The sequence below is a fragment of the Pongo abelii genome, chromosome 11 (genome assembly GCF_028885655.2).
Source record: "Pongo abelii isolate AG06213 chromosome 11, NHGRI_mPonAbe1-v2.0_pri, whole genome shotgun sequence".
Taxonomy (NCBI): Eukaryota; Metazoa; Chordata; class Mammalia; order Primates; family Hominidae; genus Pongo; species Pongo abelii.
The window spans coordinates 90,453,495-90,469,539 of NC_071996.2; the positions used below are offsets into that span (position 1 = coordinate 90,453,495).

The 16,045-nt window shown below is 33.7% G+C and overlaps 1 protein-coding gene across 6 annotated transcripts in view; it reads right to left on the reverse strand.

Annotated features, from left to right (window-relative positions):
- TFPI (tissue factor pathway inhibitor) overlaps positions 1–15,795 on the reverse strand; it is a 93,652-nt gene extending 77,857 nt beyond the window's left edge. Inside the window, exons 1-2 of one of the 6 annotated variants that reach the window (XM_063712392.1) lie at positions 15,478–15,776; positions 5,795–5,928 (exon numbers count right to left, since the gene is read on the reverse strand). The gene's annotated coding sequence lies outside the window, so the exon portion shown is untranslated. 6 annotated transcript variants of the gene reach the window in all.
- Positions 15,796–16,045: the final 250 nt, after the last annotated feature.

Consider the following 16,045-nt stretch of genomic DNA (forward strand, 5'->3'; position numbering starts at 1 on the left):
CTTGTATACCTATGTGACAAACCTGCATGTTCTGCACATGTACCCCAGAACTTAAAGTAAAATTAAAAAATTAATAACTTTCCAAACTGACTTGCACAACCTCATTTAATGGCTGCATAATATTTTTTGGATATTTAAAAATGTATGTTACCATTCTCATATTTTTGGGCAATATCTATTTTTGCAATTATAAGTATTCATGCAAAAGTGTGTTTGTAGTCGAATATTTCAAAACTTTGAAAGTTACTTATTTATGGTAAATTCACAGGAGAATTATTGGGTCTAATATTTAAACATTTGAATAATATTAATATATATTGAAAATTGTCATTCAGAGATATAATATCAACATACACTTTTCTTATGAGCATATGAAAGTGTTTATTTATTTGTACCTTTGCCTAAATGGAGTGTGTGTGTGTGTGTGTGTGTGTGTGTGTATGTTCTTTCAAACTTTATCAATTGTTCATTTGGATTTCAGTAAACATTAAGTGGCTGCTACTGTGGACAGTACAATGTCTGTGAGTACATTAGAGAAATATTTTACAGAGTGTGAGAATGCAAATTAAGGACCAGTGATAATAAAGTTCTAGGTGTGCCCTTGTACACTCTTTTTTTTCTTTCAAAATAACTTAAGAATTAAAATGAGATGGAGCAAATAAATATATTGATGTTATTTTATATGTAGGACAAGGTAGTGTGAAAAAATGAGATGGATAGAATGGACATAGGAAAGGCATTAAAAAAGATCTAATTTTACCAACTTTTTAATGGAAAAACACACTAACCATCTATAAGATTCAGTTTTCCATTTGTTAAATGAGGCTATTAAGCCTATTTGTGTTTATGATGAGTGAAGATAATGTGTAAATAACACAGCAGATAGTGTGTAACCTTAGTGCATTTTCCTCAGCAAAATTTAATCCACGATTGGAAACTCCAACATCTGTGATTTTTTTCCAGAAGTAGAAAATGGCTTCAGATAAAGTTTAATGAAAGTAGATAGAGAGCTAGAAAAAAAATTGGCCCATTTGTTTTCAAAAGGCTAGATGTGACTTATTCCAAATCAGACAACAACAAAAAAGAAATGGTGGAGGAGAGGAGGGATTGTTAATGTGAAAGCAGTGCCTAGTTTATCCTCAAACTGAATAAACATGTTTTGTATTCAACATGCTTATTCAGAGAATTCTGACATCTTTAACATCACAACCACCACCCATTACATCATCTTCTTTTTTTTTTTTGAGACGGACCCTCGCTCTGTCACCAGGCTGGAGTGCAGTGGCTTGATCTCGGCTCACTGCAACTTCCACCTCCCAGGTTCAAGCAGTTCTCCTGCCTCAGCCTCCCGAGTAGCTGGGACTACAGGTGCCCACCACCACGCCTGGCTAATTTTTGTTGTTGTTGTATTTTAGTAGAGACGGGGTTTCACCATGTGGCCCAGGCTGGTCTCAAACTCCTGAGCTCAGGCAATCCGCCTGCCTTGGCCTCCTAAAGTGCTAGGATTGCAGGCGTGAGTCACCACGCTCGGCCACGTCATCCTCATTAAACAGAAAGAGTAAGATCCTTACCTCACTGCAAAAAAATTGCAAAATAAGATGAAAAAAAATAGTGTGTCAATAAATTATATCATACTATGATCAAAATCACAGAAGCCCCACTGCATATTCAGTATAGGGGGATTAATGCTGTTAATAATATGACAGCTGTGAACTGGAAGGAAATAGTATTTTGAAGATAGATCCTTGGTAAAGTGAAATATCAAAAACTTCTGAAAACTTGGAAAGAAAGCTTGATAAACTGGGACAAAGAATGAGCAAAATCTGTGAGAAATTTTATAGATGTAAGTCATACAAACAGATGACTTCTTTTATGTAATACATTTTCTTAAAAGAAAATAATAAACTGGCCAGGAGGGGTGGCTCATGCTTGTAATCCCAACACTTTGGGAGGCCGAAGTGGGTGGATCACTTGAGGTTAGCAGTTCCGAGACCAGCTTGGCCAATGTGGTGAAACCCCATCTCTACTAAAAATACAAAAACTAGCCTGGTGTGGTGATGTGCACCTGTAGTCTCAGCTACTTGGGAGGCTGAGGCAGGAGAATAATTTGATCCCAGGAGGTGGAGGTTGTAGTGAGCTGAGATTGTGTCACTGCACTCCTGCCTGGGTGACAGAGTGAGACTCCATCTCGAAAAAATAAATAAATAAAAAAGAAAAAAGAAAAAAGAAAAAAAAAAGAAAATAATAAACCCTTAATTGAAAAGGCAACTTAAGAGATAGGATTAAATAATGACAGATCATTCAAGATGCTTCAGATTCTGAAGCACAAGTGACCACAAGCAATATATTATGTAAAAATATTCAGACACATTTTCATATATCTACTCCATATTTCATAACATCACAAATACTTAACACACACACTCAAAAACTGTAAGACATAAAACTAAAAAGTTATCCTAACATGTACACTTGAAAGTTTTCACAGAGCAATTTGAAGTATATTCTGGAATATCAGAAAGCCAGAGTTTGGGGATAAGAATTATCTATGATTTGTAATGCGATATTGAAAATAGTAGCCAAATTTTTGAGAAAATTCAAAAGTAAATTCAAGAGACTTTTATGATTAAAATGATAAGGCAAGTGAGGAAGAGAGAGGAATCAAGGCCACCTACAGTGAGCATCTGACTTTAGCAAAGGAGTCAATTGATGGTTCCTGGCACTGACTTGGGAGCCTAAAATAAAAAATCATGTAGCCCTAAGAAGGTGATTAATTCAAGGTGAGGCAGTTTGAGTTTGAAGGATTTGTGAAACCTCCAGTGGAACTATGAAACAAAAAGCCCCATATGTAGATATGGAGCTCAGAATAGAGGTCTCTGCTGGAGACAAAAATGTGAGAATCAGGAGATAAACGATCATTGTTTCGTGGGGTGAATGAGATCTATTTATTTAACAGTATATATAGTATTTGATGTGAAGCAAGCACTCTCCTGAACGCTTTTACAAATATTAACTCATGTAATCCTCATAGTGACTATGGGGTGACTGTGAAGTTTGGGAAGGAATATCCTAGAAGTGAACTCTGAACAACCAGGAGAAAAACAAGTATGAGAAAACTGAGAGGAAATGGCCAGCAAAGCAGGAGAAAACTTGGGAAGCTGCAGTTACACAAACACTAGGGGAAGTGAGTATTTCCAGAAATTGTCATGAGTCAACAATGTCTAACGCACAGAGTGTTCCAGAGGGCAAGGGGTAAACACATGCATGGGATTTAATGACAATGGCATCACAAGTAACCTCGTAAAATATTTTAGCGTGAGGGGGCAGCAGCAAGTGAGATGGGGTAGGAACAGGAACAGAGGCTATGAAAACAGAAATTTAGGATGTTATTTTATAAATCTGTGCTGAAAAGTAACAGACAGAATTTGAAGGGAAAAATTTTATGAAGGTTATAGTTGTATGTGGTTAAAAAGGGAGAGTTAAAAGCTGTAAGAAAAGTAAAATAAATAGCAGATGCGATCCCAGGCACAGGTGAAAAGAGTTTAACTGTGGGCTGAATAAAAGATGTATTTTCCATTAAAATGATAGGTTTTCTTGGTGGGGGATACAAATACATTTTCAAAGTGTGTGTAATGAATGTGTGTGTGTTTGTGTGTGTTTTGCTAGGGGAAACAAAGAAACAGAAACAGAGACAGATGAGAAAGTTGCGGAAGAGCAGATAGGAAGACGAAAAATTTCTTGCTGTGATTAAATTTTGTGTATGAGAAAGAGATTGAGATTGTCTTTCAGAATGACAAGAAGCAGTAGACTTTTAAAAATGTGAAGGTTTGATGTGTTCTGTAGGTAAAATAAAATGGAGCATTAATAATTTAGCATTAAAAGATTTCTGGGGCTGGATGCTGTGGCTCACGCCTGTAATCCAAGCACTTTGGGAGGCCAAGGTGGCTGGTCACGAAGTCAGGAGTTTGAGACCAGCCTGACCAACATGGTGAAACTCTGTCTCTACTAAAAATACAAAAATTAGCTGGGCATGGTGGCGTGTGCCTGTAAACCCAGCTACTCAGGAGGGTGAGGCAGGAGAATCACTTGAACCCGGGAGATGGAGGCTGCAGTGAGCTGAGATTGCGCCACTGCACTCCAGCCTGGGTGACAGGGTGAGACTTAGTCTCAAAAAAAAAAAAAACTAGGCTGCTGGAATCCCAATATAAATTAATAGTAACATCTGCTGCCTTAAAAATTCAGCATTTCTCCCCTCCAGATACAGGAATTTAACATTTGAATGATTATATTTGGATTTTATTAACTGGACAGAGATAAAGAACAAAAGAAGCAAGACTTTGAAAGGTGTTGGTAAGAAGAAATATATAAATGGTTTAAATGGTTTATTACTTAATCATCAACTAATCATTTTTTCTACATGTGTTCTTTCAATGTTTAGAAATGTAGATAATACTTCAAATTAGTAATATCACACTTGGGAATTAAAAATATTAAAATGGCTATGTGCACGTTCATGTTTATTTTACTAGAGAAAATAAAATTACATTTTAAACAATGTAGATTTCCAACATAATGAAAGTTATTAGATATGGTGGCACATCCATCTACCGAATTTAATATACACTAAGTTAAACTGGCAGTGATAATGACTAGAAGATAATTTGGGAATAATCCACATGATATGAATTTGAAATGCTGTACACAAAGATGCATACTTTAAGATCAATCAAGTAAAAATTGGTGTTCATGGAGAAAAAGATGGTTTGGTAACAGAAAATACTTTAGGTCAATGAGATTATGAATTCATTTTCATAGTTTCTCTTCTACTTAAAAAAAGTTTAGTTATCTGGTTTGTTTGCTCATGAAACATTCTCTGCTACATTAGAGAGTGAGAAGACTCTTTAATATGTTCATAAATCCAGCTCTCAGAGAAGGTTAGCCTACACCTACCTAAGGAATAAATCACCATTAACCCACATTAATGATGGTGATTCCATTAACTTTATAGTGTTTGGTTTAGATATTTCTATATGAACTCTGGCTAACAACTTGAGAGGGGATGTAGCTGCATGGTTGGGGATGGGGTGATTTTGAAAATTCTCCTTGCTGTGAATGCAGCTATATGGGAAGAATCAGAAGGTATCTCCTCCTTCTATTTGTCCTGTCTGTAAGTGACACTTGTTACTGAAGCTGCTATCTTGTAACATTGAGGCAGACAAACTAAAAATAAAATTTATCTGCTGCGTATGATGGAAATAAAAATATAGGAAAAGCCTTGTTCCTTGTTGAAGGAACCAGTCTTGAAGCAGCTTACCTCTGTATTTTGTACCTCTAATGCAGGCTAATAAACTTAAGCTAATTATTTATGCTACCTGTGCTGTGATGTTTTCCTATCAGCAGCCAAATATAACCTCACAGTTGTTTTGCTGTTTTTGCTTTCACAAAAGAGCTATTAACCAACTTAAAAATGTTTTTTGATTGAAGGATGCTTAGGGGATGAGAGGTTATCAACAATATAAGCCCATGCCAAATCCCCATTTCTTATCATTAAAACTGGCCTGACATTAAAGCAATGCTTAATTTTTTACCATAAGAGTGAAATTTTGAGATTATAATTTTAAAGTGTAAAATATTTACACTGAAATTACACTTATAATTTTAAAGTGTAAAATATTTACACAGATTAAAATAAAATATGGGAAACAATGAAGCAAAACATTCTAAACTTGAAAAGTAAATTGATATTACAAACACAGAGTGACTTAAAAACAAACAAAAACAACAAAAATCAAACCTCCGTTGTAATTGCAGATTTGTTGACTAAATGTTTACTAAAAGACTGGCTAGCTTGAGCCCAGGGGGCAAAGGTTTCAGTGAGCTGAGATCGTACCACTGCGCTCCAGCCTGGGCAACAGAGCAAGACTTCATCTGAAAAAAAAAAAAAAAAAGACTCGCTAAAGGGAAATTTCTTTTTGGATTTGGCTCTTTTTACAGGAAGTCATACTTTTCTGGAGAACTACTTGATGAAAAATTTCTTAGCCTTACTTCATGAATCAAATCACAACTCTTTCTACATTTTAGATTGTGAGAATCTCACTGATAAGAAAAAAACAATTGTTTCTCTTGGCCAGGTGCAGTGACTCACATCTATAAAACCAGCACTTTGGGAGGCTGAGGCGGGCAGATCACCTCAGGTCAGGAGTTCAAGACCAGCCTGGCCAACATGGCGAAACCCTGACTCTTCTAAAAACACAAAAATAAGCCGGTTGTGGTGTGCGCCTGTAATCACAGCTCCTCGGAGGCTGAGGCAGGAGAATCACTTGAACCCGGGAGGCGGAGGTTGCAGAGAGCCGAGATCATGCCACTGCACTCCAGCCTGGGTGACAGAGGGAGACCCTGTTTCAAAAAAAAGAAAAAAGAAAAAGAAAAATAATTGTTTCACTCTTTTAAGTACAAAAGTAATTGTACATGTTTTTTTAAAGGAGGGAAGTCTCTTCTAAGAATAAAACTGTTCACTGTATAGAATTAATATTTTTGTTATTCATAGTATTAAAAAAAAGTCCCATGGAGAGGAAATAGCAATACCGGGCAAAATGAGTATATATTTTTATGTTATAACCCAATAGCATATAGCATATGCAAACTATTTATTTAAATAATTTTAAAGCTAAAATGGAGACGAGGTCACACATTTATACACTGCTAGAGCTAAAAACAATCATAGAAATTAGTATCTGAAAATCCAGGTTTTTTAAATACAAGAACTGAAGCTCAGGAAATTGATTTTTTCACGCCAGAGTCTTACATTTACATATTGGCAATGTTTCAACTCAGACATAGGAATGTGACCATTCAAGGAAAGGGCAACTGCAAGCTTCAAGACACACTATTCTCACAAATATTTTCCTTTTTATCACCTAAAGTAAATTTCAGATTACTTACAATCTCTAGAAATTAACATTTCATTAAACCATAACTAGGAAATGTTTATTTAATATTTGAGCTAAAGTTAAGAAATATATTTAAACTTAATTAAAACAAAAATAAATTAAAGAAAATTAATTAAAACAAATTTTTATGTAATGTTTTGAGCCAAAGTTAAGAAATTTAATGAAAACAAAATCATTTTTGGTGCTTATATTTTTGATAGGTAAAAATAATTTTCTCCTACCAAGTAACAGGAAATATTAATATTTATTGCCAATTAAGAGAGGAGTGTGGGCCCTGGAAGTGGAGAAGTGAAACTGAGAGGCAATAAGGGGGAAGGGGGAGAAGAGATCATTAGAAAATTAAGAACAAGGCAAATGTAAACATGTAAACACATTTCTTAAAATTTGCAATTGGAATCTGAGGAGAATGTGATATACTATAGATCTCCACTACTAAGAATACAACAAACAAATTGAAATAAAAAAGAAACACATAATAAAGGAAATAATGCCAATGTTTCTTTTTATAGTAATGAATAGTATTTTATTATGCCTGTTCTATGTATACTTGTCCATAACTACTAAAACTCTCTAAAAATGAATGGAATTATTTTGTCTGGGCTTTATAGTTAAATTTGTAAGTTTTTTTTTTTTCCAGAAAAAGATTACATTGTTTTCTTTGAATGAATTCACCTTTCTTCATCAAAATTACTGATTTCCATACTAACTCAATTTGTTTAAAAGCAAAGCTCTTTATGGTATGTTATTGTCATTTCCTTAAGAGGGGAAAAAAACAAATAAAAGTTAGCATTACATATCTGAACCAAATGGAGGTTTTCAAGAATAAAATTCTGCACAACTACAAAAGCTAGTAGCTCCAAATGAAAGGAAATGGAATAAAAAATGAATGCAAGATAATACAATGAATTTTTGGCATGAGAGGAAAAAAAGAATAATATATTAAATGTGTATTTCTGTATTATAATTATCATATATATTAGAAATGAGAATGATACAGAGAGATTGAGAGACCTGTGGCTACTTTTGGCTATTTTACCTGCTTTTTGTATTTGCTCTTCTAGGTACCTGTTATTGAGTTAGATAAGCAAATGGTATTTCAGGACCAAAACATCTATTTCCTGAAGAGTTGCTCCTTTAATTATGTATCTACCTACCTGTCTATGTAACTCTTGGTAAATGAATTAATTTGCTAATTAAAATCACTCTATTAATTCATAATGAATGGGATATCTTGTGGGAGGTACGTGTACTTTGCAAATACATGGAAAGACAGTTGAGACTTTCCTAACAGGTTCTGGAATTCAGGTTGATACTACCTTTTTAAAAATTTTTAAGCATTAATAGCTAAAAAGATCAAGTCAGTTTCTTCATTTCTCCTGAAGGCCTGTTTCCATCAGATTTTATCTCTGCCTAGACAAATATATTGGAGACTTCTCAACTTTCTGCTTCTGATGATCTCAACTTGTGGTACGGCAAAAGGAGAGCAAAATGTTCACCCAGGTATGGGAATTTCTCACAAAAATGTTACTTTATTATATTTAGGGAAAAAAGGGGGCAAAATCTACACTCATAATATCTGAGACTGGATTTCTAGAACCTTTTGGTTTCAGATTTATGATGAATTAGAAAAGTTTCTGATTAGAAAAATGTTATAGTCTCAAATATTAGCTAAAATTTTTATCTTTAAGTAAAATAAACATGACAAATAATGATCAATGTTTTCACTACTATTAAGGAGAGTATTTTTAGTAATAAAAATAAGCCTTAATGTGAAAAAGCTAAGAATTCATGATTGCTTCTAATGACAAGTATCTGGGAGGGGTCTGAGTTTGGTTCAAGAGAGGAACTGCAGCTGTTGGTGACTACAACCGTCTGCCCAGATGACATCGTGATCAACTCCTCTGAATCACTCTAAAGGAACGAGGAGTCCTAGCAGCTGAGTCATGATCCCCCAGGAGCCGTTAAGAAGTTCATCTTCAGTCACTTCCATCCAAACAGAAAAAAACCCACGAAGGATGAGAACTATGGGTCCTGAGAATGACAGGCAATTGGTGCCACTTTATTCACAGAATCCAATAAACAGTACTCTTCGATTCACATATTTAATGCTCATTATTGTATGTTTTTATAAAGACCACTTAGTCTAAATTGCCATTCATCTCTTTCCTATCAAAATCCTACCCAACACATAATCATATCATCAGAAATCAGATGTTTTCTTGTTGAATGCCCTACCTAACTCATTCCATTGTAATTTTCTGGGAATGGTGACCAGAGATTTAATTTTTTTGTAAGTTACATCAAATCCTCATTACTTTATAAATGATTTAAAATTTATCACATGGTACACTTTTCATATCTTTCAATGGATTAATATATAAAAAGTACATAGTTAATGCTCAGCTTTAAAGACATTGAAGGACAGAGTCATACAGAAAGAAAGATCCAGAGATCTTTCTTTACTAAAGATATTAAAATTGAATCTGCTTATTCAAGTATAATGATAGAACAGAAAGAGATCTTCAAATGGTTTAATCTCTACCTTGGCTTTCAAAAATGTAAAGTCTTCTTCTTTGTTGGAGATTTCTTTCTCCATAGAATATCTTAATTCCTCACTCCCCAACTTCCTCCCCAAGTTTTATCGGTCTTTAAAATATTTATGTTGTCTTCTTCAGGATATATCATTGATATGCACTTTTTGATTCTAGTTATATATACTGTTATCCTTGGATATTAAAGTAGGTCTCAAATATATCTTTCATGGTGGTGTGTAAGGTTCTGAGAGAGCTGGAAAAAAGGTATAAGCTCCCTTCTAAAGTGCAAGTATATACTTGCAGAGATATTTTTTCACTTACATTCTTGGGGATCATCCATGGTCTCCCCATGTCTTTTACAAAAGAGGCTTCCTATTAGGGAAGCTAGATGGTCACTTGTATCTTCCTTGTCTCTGTACTAGATGATAATATCGAATGCAGGTAAGTGGTGGTGGGGAGAGTAATATTGACAGAATAGTTATATGGCAAACATTGACACCTCAGAAATTTTTGCTTTTTTGAGAGCTCTTATCAATATTTGCAGACTTTAAAAAGGCTTGAAAAGTGTTTTATCCAGAGCTCGCCACATATAGAAAAACAGATCTCTCTTGTTATGGGAATTGAGGCTAGTCCAAATTCCCCCAGATTAAACATCTTTCCTCATTTGGCACATTCTTCAGCTGTTCCTTAAGAAAAAAACACACTAAGAAAAGTTAATTCTGGGAAGTCGAGAATTAGAATAAAATTATTACACTAAAAGGAAAGCCCAGATATCTCTTAAAAAATGCTTATCTTAATTTTTTTGAAAACTCACATTAGCACCAGATCATTTCTTTAATGCGTACTGATTTCCTTTCTTCATTGACTAAATAGCTTTGCTAAACGAGATTAAAACCACATAACTCAAATGAGACATATAAGATCTTGAATAATATTCACATAGCTATAACATCAAATTCCAATGCTAATATAAATTATGTCTACTACGTTTGTCATTTATTTGGAATTATCTGTTTGCCTCAAGTGGTGTAAAAAAATTGAGCAGGAACCACCTGAAGCTTCCTTTCACAACAAGAGAAAGTTGTAATTTGTATTTACTTTACCTAGCTTTCTTTATATGAAAGTAGCCAAGAAGCAGGGGAGGAAAGACAATTAGAAGAAATTGTGATAGGAAACTATTAGGAAAAGCAATTTGTAATTTCTGATAAAACTCTAGGTAAATAACCCTGAGCACTCATAGTCTGGCAAGTGGGAAGTACCTGTTGAACAAGTGATCATTTGATTGATTTTAAGCATGTGGAGCTCATTTTGTCATCTAAAATATAGAAGAGAGTGAGATATTATCTTCCTGAATAGCTATTGTTATTTAGAAAAAATAATGAACCAATAAACTTCTTATATAAGATGAAATAACTATTTTCTAGAAACAGTGATCTTATGTTCTTCATTGTATAAACACTTACGTACTCATATAACATAGCTCCTGGGATACAATAATCAATAAATGTATGTTTATCTTATTTAGGCAAACTAAAATTTACAGGCTCTGTGCCCTTAAATTTTTAAATTTATATTCATCTTTTGTTTTTTAAGGTGTTATGAAAATACAATTTTAAAAGCCCTTCTATTTCTAACCACCATATATTAACAGGGATTGGATTTTTCCACCCACCTGAAATAAGTAAAAAAAAAAAAGACAAAATATAAGAAATTATATTGGTCAGTGGAGAGCAGTGATTTCATAGAGATGAGAAACAAGTATTTAGCCCCACATTTTTACATTTGTTCCACCAGACTGAGTGGAGACTCAGTTTAATTTCTATATGAAAGCTCAGGGAGGAGGAACTCTACAAGAACCCAGTGGTCTCCCTGAGTTTGGGAGACAAAGCAGACAGAGTCTCAGGAGGTAGTTAGGATATATAGTACCGAACGTCAAAGAGGACAGAGTTATACAGAAAGAAAGATCCAGAGATCTTCAGATGGACTTCTAGGCTTGAGCTCAATATTGATCTGTTGCATTCATAAGAGAAAAGTCTAAAGACTGGGTGAAGCACCACCTAAAAGGGATAGAGGGGCCCACACATGTAAAGCAGGGAATATTTTTTGTTCCCAAGTTGCAAAACTCTCAGTTCATGGAGCATTAAGTATAGTACTCAGGTGTTTGCATCAGTAGTAGGAAAAAATTAACCATAGAATAAACAATTATCTGGTCTTGCCTAACAAATTTTAATAGCAAGACAACAAAATAGGAAACAGTTTCCAAGTACTTTAACTACATCCCAGAAGACAGCTCAAAGATATTTATAGAAATACAACATATACCAACACCCAATAAGGTAAAATTCATAATATTAGGCAACCACATCAAAATTACTAGGCATGCAAAGAACAGTAGAATATAACTCATAATGAGAAAAGTCTAAATGACAGAAATGACATCAAAAACAGAATTAACAGACAAAAATATTAAAAATTTAAAGTATTTTCCATATGTTCAAAAAACTAGAGAAAAGTTGTATTACATTTTAATATAACCATTGTGATTCATTTTCTGAGATGAAAATTAATCTTTGAAGCTTCCTAAATGGACTTTAAAATATTACCAAAATATTCATAATAAACACCATTATTCTGGAGACTTACCCTGTTTCTGAGATTTACTCTGTTTTTAAGCCTTGGGAAATGAGGAATGAGGAATGAAGTTATACTTACAGATGAATTATCATAGAATTCAAGGACTGAATAGAAATAGAAAAGGGTCAAGAAGAGGAGGAGAGATAGACTAGGTTGGCAGCAGTGTGGTGGCAGCACTTGAGGGTGCGGTATAGTTCGAGGGCATCAAAGGCACATTGTGCTTGGTAATAAAAACTGTTTACATTTTATCAGTGTCCTACTGATGAATACTTTCACATTTCTGATGTTGAAATAGCTTTCTTATGCCTAATCAGCAATATATAATATTTTTTACTCACATATTGACTGGGCAATTCCTTGCAATAATTCCAAGTCTACACAGAGACCTGTGGTCCATCATATGGAACAGTTGGGATAGTTGTATTGCAGCATTGGAACTTCTATTATAGGCCATGATGTCCTTATATTCTTTTGTTTCTGAAATAATTTTAACACCTGGTTGTTCCAACTAAGAGAGGACATAGCATCCCAGATAGAGGCTTAAAGAGAAAACAGTGGATTTGACATGGGCCCATACTTTCTGTTATTGTTGGTTTGAGGAAGAAGAAAAGTAGAGGTGATGAAGTTGCCTTCAGCAACTGGTAGCTACTGGTAGTTGAATCTCAGGCTGTGGTTCTACTTGGCACCTGACACTTGGAGAAGTAAAGACAGGGAGAGAAAGGTAATGGGAAGTCCGGGCCCCTGGAATTGATACATAACACCAAGAAAGCAGTCAGTGAGGATCTCAGAAAGCCAGGAGAGATGGTCTATTATGAAGAGAACTTGCTGGAAACACTTGAACACTTCCCTGTTTCTGGTGAGATTTGATATCCAGAAACACATGTCTATTGAATTCAAGTTTCTCCTAATGCACATTGTAGCAATCAGAAAGAATTATAGTGCTGCTGTATTTCTATGAAAGATAGCAGAATCTACCTTTGACACTAATGCATGAAAATATATTTGTGTTTTAAAAAGGCAACCTACCAAATTTAATTCCTAAAATGAGTTAATTGCAATAGATGGTAAACAAAAAAGGATGGCTGGTTGTAGAAGGCCTTTATTGAGAATAGATGAGTTGTATTGTAGTACAATTCTTAGATCATGTCCACATAGAAAAAATAAATTGATGATATAATTAACCCATTTTAACCTATATTATAATTCAATTTAATTAATTTGTACTGATAAGATTTTTTTGAAAATCCTGGTCTAAGTCATTTTCTTCACTTTTCATATTGTCTCTTCCTTTTTATTTTTTGTAAGGATGTTTACTTTGCATTTTTTTCTTGTATTAGGTAGAGATATCAGTTGAAAGATACCTTAAAATTTTGTGACACTGAATTTAATCAGCCAGCCACTCCTAAGGAATCGATAGCATATTTACTATTTGGTTAGATGGATAGGCACTCGGGCATTAAATTAAGTCTCTAAAGTTGGCATTTTTTCTCCATTAGTTTGCCATCCTGCCCACTTACCTCTTGAATTTGAAAGATACAAATAAAAGATTTCTAAAGATTAGAAAATTAATTTTTAAGATAAGCTGTTTTGAAAATTAGAGTTTATTACAAAATATGTTCTCATTTTATGTATTATTAATTTAACAATAAGTTTTATGACAGAAGATTGTAGTCAAAATAGTTGTACAATCAACAAGCAAATGATATATGGACAATCAGTCAGACCATGAAACACCAGTTGATAACATAATCCGTTTGGACAGGATCCATATTTCCAAAAGGAGTTTTGATTTAGTCATTGGTGGTAAAACAAAAGCTATCAGACTGTACCTTAAAAACAAACAAACAAAACAGAACAAAAACTTGTCCAATTCAGGATACCTAATAGAGATAGGAATCAAATACTAGTACATGTCATTAAATTTTTCCAACAAGATTCTGTGGTCACTTGAAGTAAAGAAACTTGGTTTTCCAATATAACTACTCAAATCAGTAAAAATAAATATTTTAAAGCTTTACTCTTATTTTAAAATTACTTTGTTAGCTATCTGTATTTACATTAATATTTTTCAATCTTTGTTGATCCCTAATTATATTTCACATAATTTTATTAAGATGTAGGCCACAAATTAACATTTCAAACTCAGCTAAATTTCAGGGACTATTCCCTCTTTAGTTTAAGGATTAGATGAGATATGGACACTATATATTGAAATAATCATGCACTAGAATGATGGATTTAAAATAATCTTTAAAATGTGTTAGGGAGATTTTGTCATGTTCAAAAATTTTGCAGTATCTCTCAAAATTGTCACAACTTTCCCCCTTTCATGTAAATATTATGCTTTTACATAATATGAAATATGACTCTCTGGGCAGTATGTTTCCTGCTTGAGTTTTGCCCTTTGTGTTTATATTATCTCATGTTATACAAAGTCATTTTGTGACTAATTTCCAGAGCACTGAGTCACAGTGTGGCTGTTGCTTATCTTTTCTTTTTTCCCACATGGTAGCACTCTTGGCACTTATTTTTGGTAATTATTTTATACTAATTATTAGTATAGTATTATACTAATAAAAATCTGAGTGCTTTTTCATAATTAAATAATTGTTTCTCTCATTATATTTCTGTGGTTGTTTAGTGCTGTATTATATGCTTTCATTTTTTACTAGAAGCAAACATTTTATAACCAACAGGAACATAGCAGTACATCATGTAGGCACGTTATCTATTGTTTTAATTTAAAAAATTGCACAACATAGACTTGATCGTAAGTATTCTTGTTTAGGTATCTCAGAATATAACCTTTGGTCTTCGGAGAATTGTAAAATATTTCCTTAGAGAGATTAGTTAATGCTGGCATAAAATATTCAATTTAGATTACAATTATTTTAATGTTTATACCTCATTTTAAATATCATCAACTAATAGTATTGAAAGATTATTTGAATAGAAGAATAACAGTCTCTATTTTATGTGTTACAAAATAAAATAGAAAGGTAAACCAAACTTTCAAAAACTTCCAATTAACCAAGCACAATTAGTAAAGAATTCTACTACAATCTTAAAATTATAAAAAAGCTACATACACCAATTAGTTACAAAAATGTTTATGGTTTAAAATCATAAACATTGCACATAAATTTGCTTAAGAACTAAATGCAAAATGCTGAGAACTCAAGTTTGGATTGCAGTTTGAGTTTACTCTATTTACAGGGAAGGGTTGATTTTCATTTTAGGCAAATAAACAGTGATCCTCCCCTATCAGTTCTTTGCCTCTCAGCACCCTGCTTTTCCCCCGAGAAAAAGAAATTAAAGTTATTTCTTATGGGCTAGACGGTATATTGCCAGGTACTCACAAGTAAAATCTCTGATGAAAGTTCTTGGAATGTTTTTTTCAAAACGGAGTTGAGGTTATTTTGTTTTTCCTTCCAGGTATTGAAGACAGGATTTATCTTCTCTACTTCTTCTTTTAGAAACAGATCAAGAAACTGGCGATTGAAGAGTAATTAAAAGAAACACAATCTGATCTTACTAGCAGTGAAAGAGCGAGGTAAGAATTTAACTGTTATCCAGCCTAGTCGCTGCTGTCTATTAGAGCAAAGAGGGAGCCTCAGAGTCGGCTTCAGAGATCACTGGCAGTTGGGAATAGCCCAACTTCCTGTTAGGTCACTGCAACTCTGACTCTATTTAGTCTAAACTTCTTTTTTCTTTCTTTTTTTTTTTTTTAGTGGAGGAAACAGATGAAGGAAACAGCTTACACCAAGATTTCAGATAATATCATTTTGAATAGCTATTTCCTTTACTTTCCAGGATTGTTTTTGTAATCAGTTGAAAAAGAATGCTTTTTTTCCCCCTAGAGTTAGGGTTTAAAAAAATTACATATTTATTATTACATTGTTAATAAATAAACTTTTTTGCAGCTTG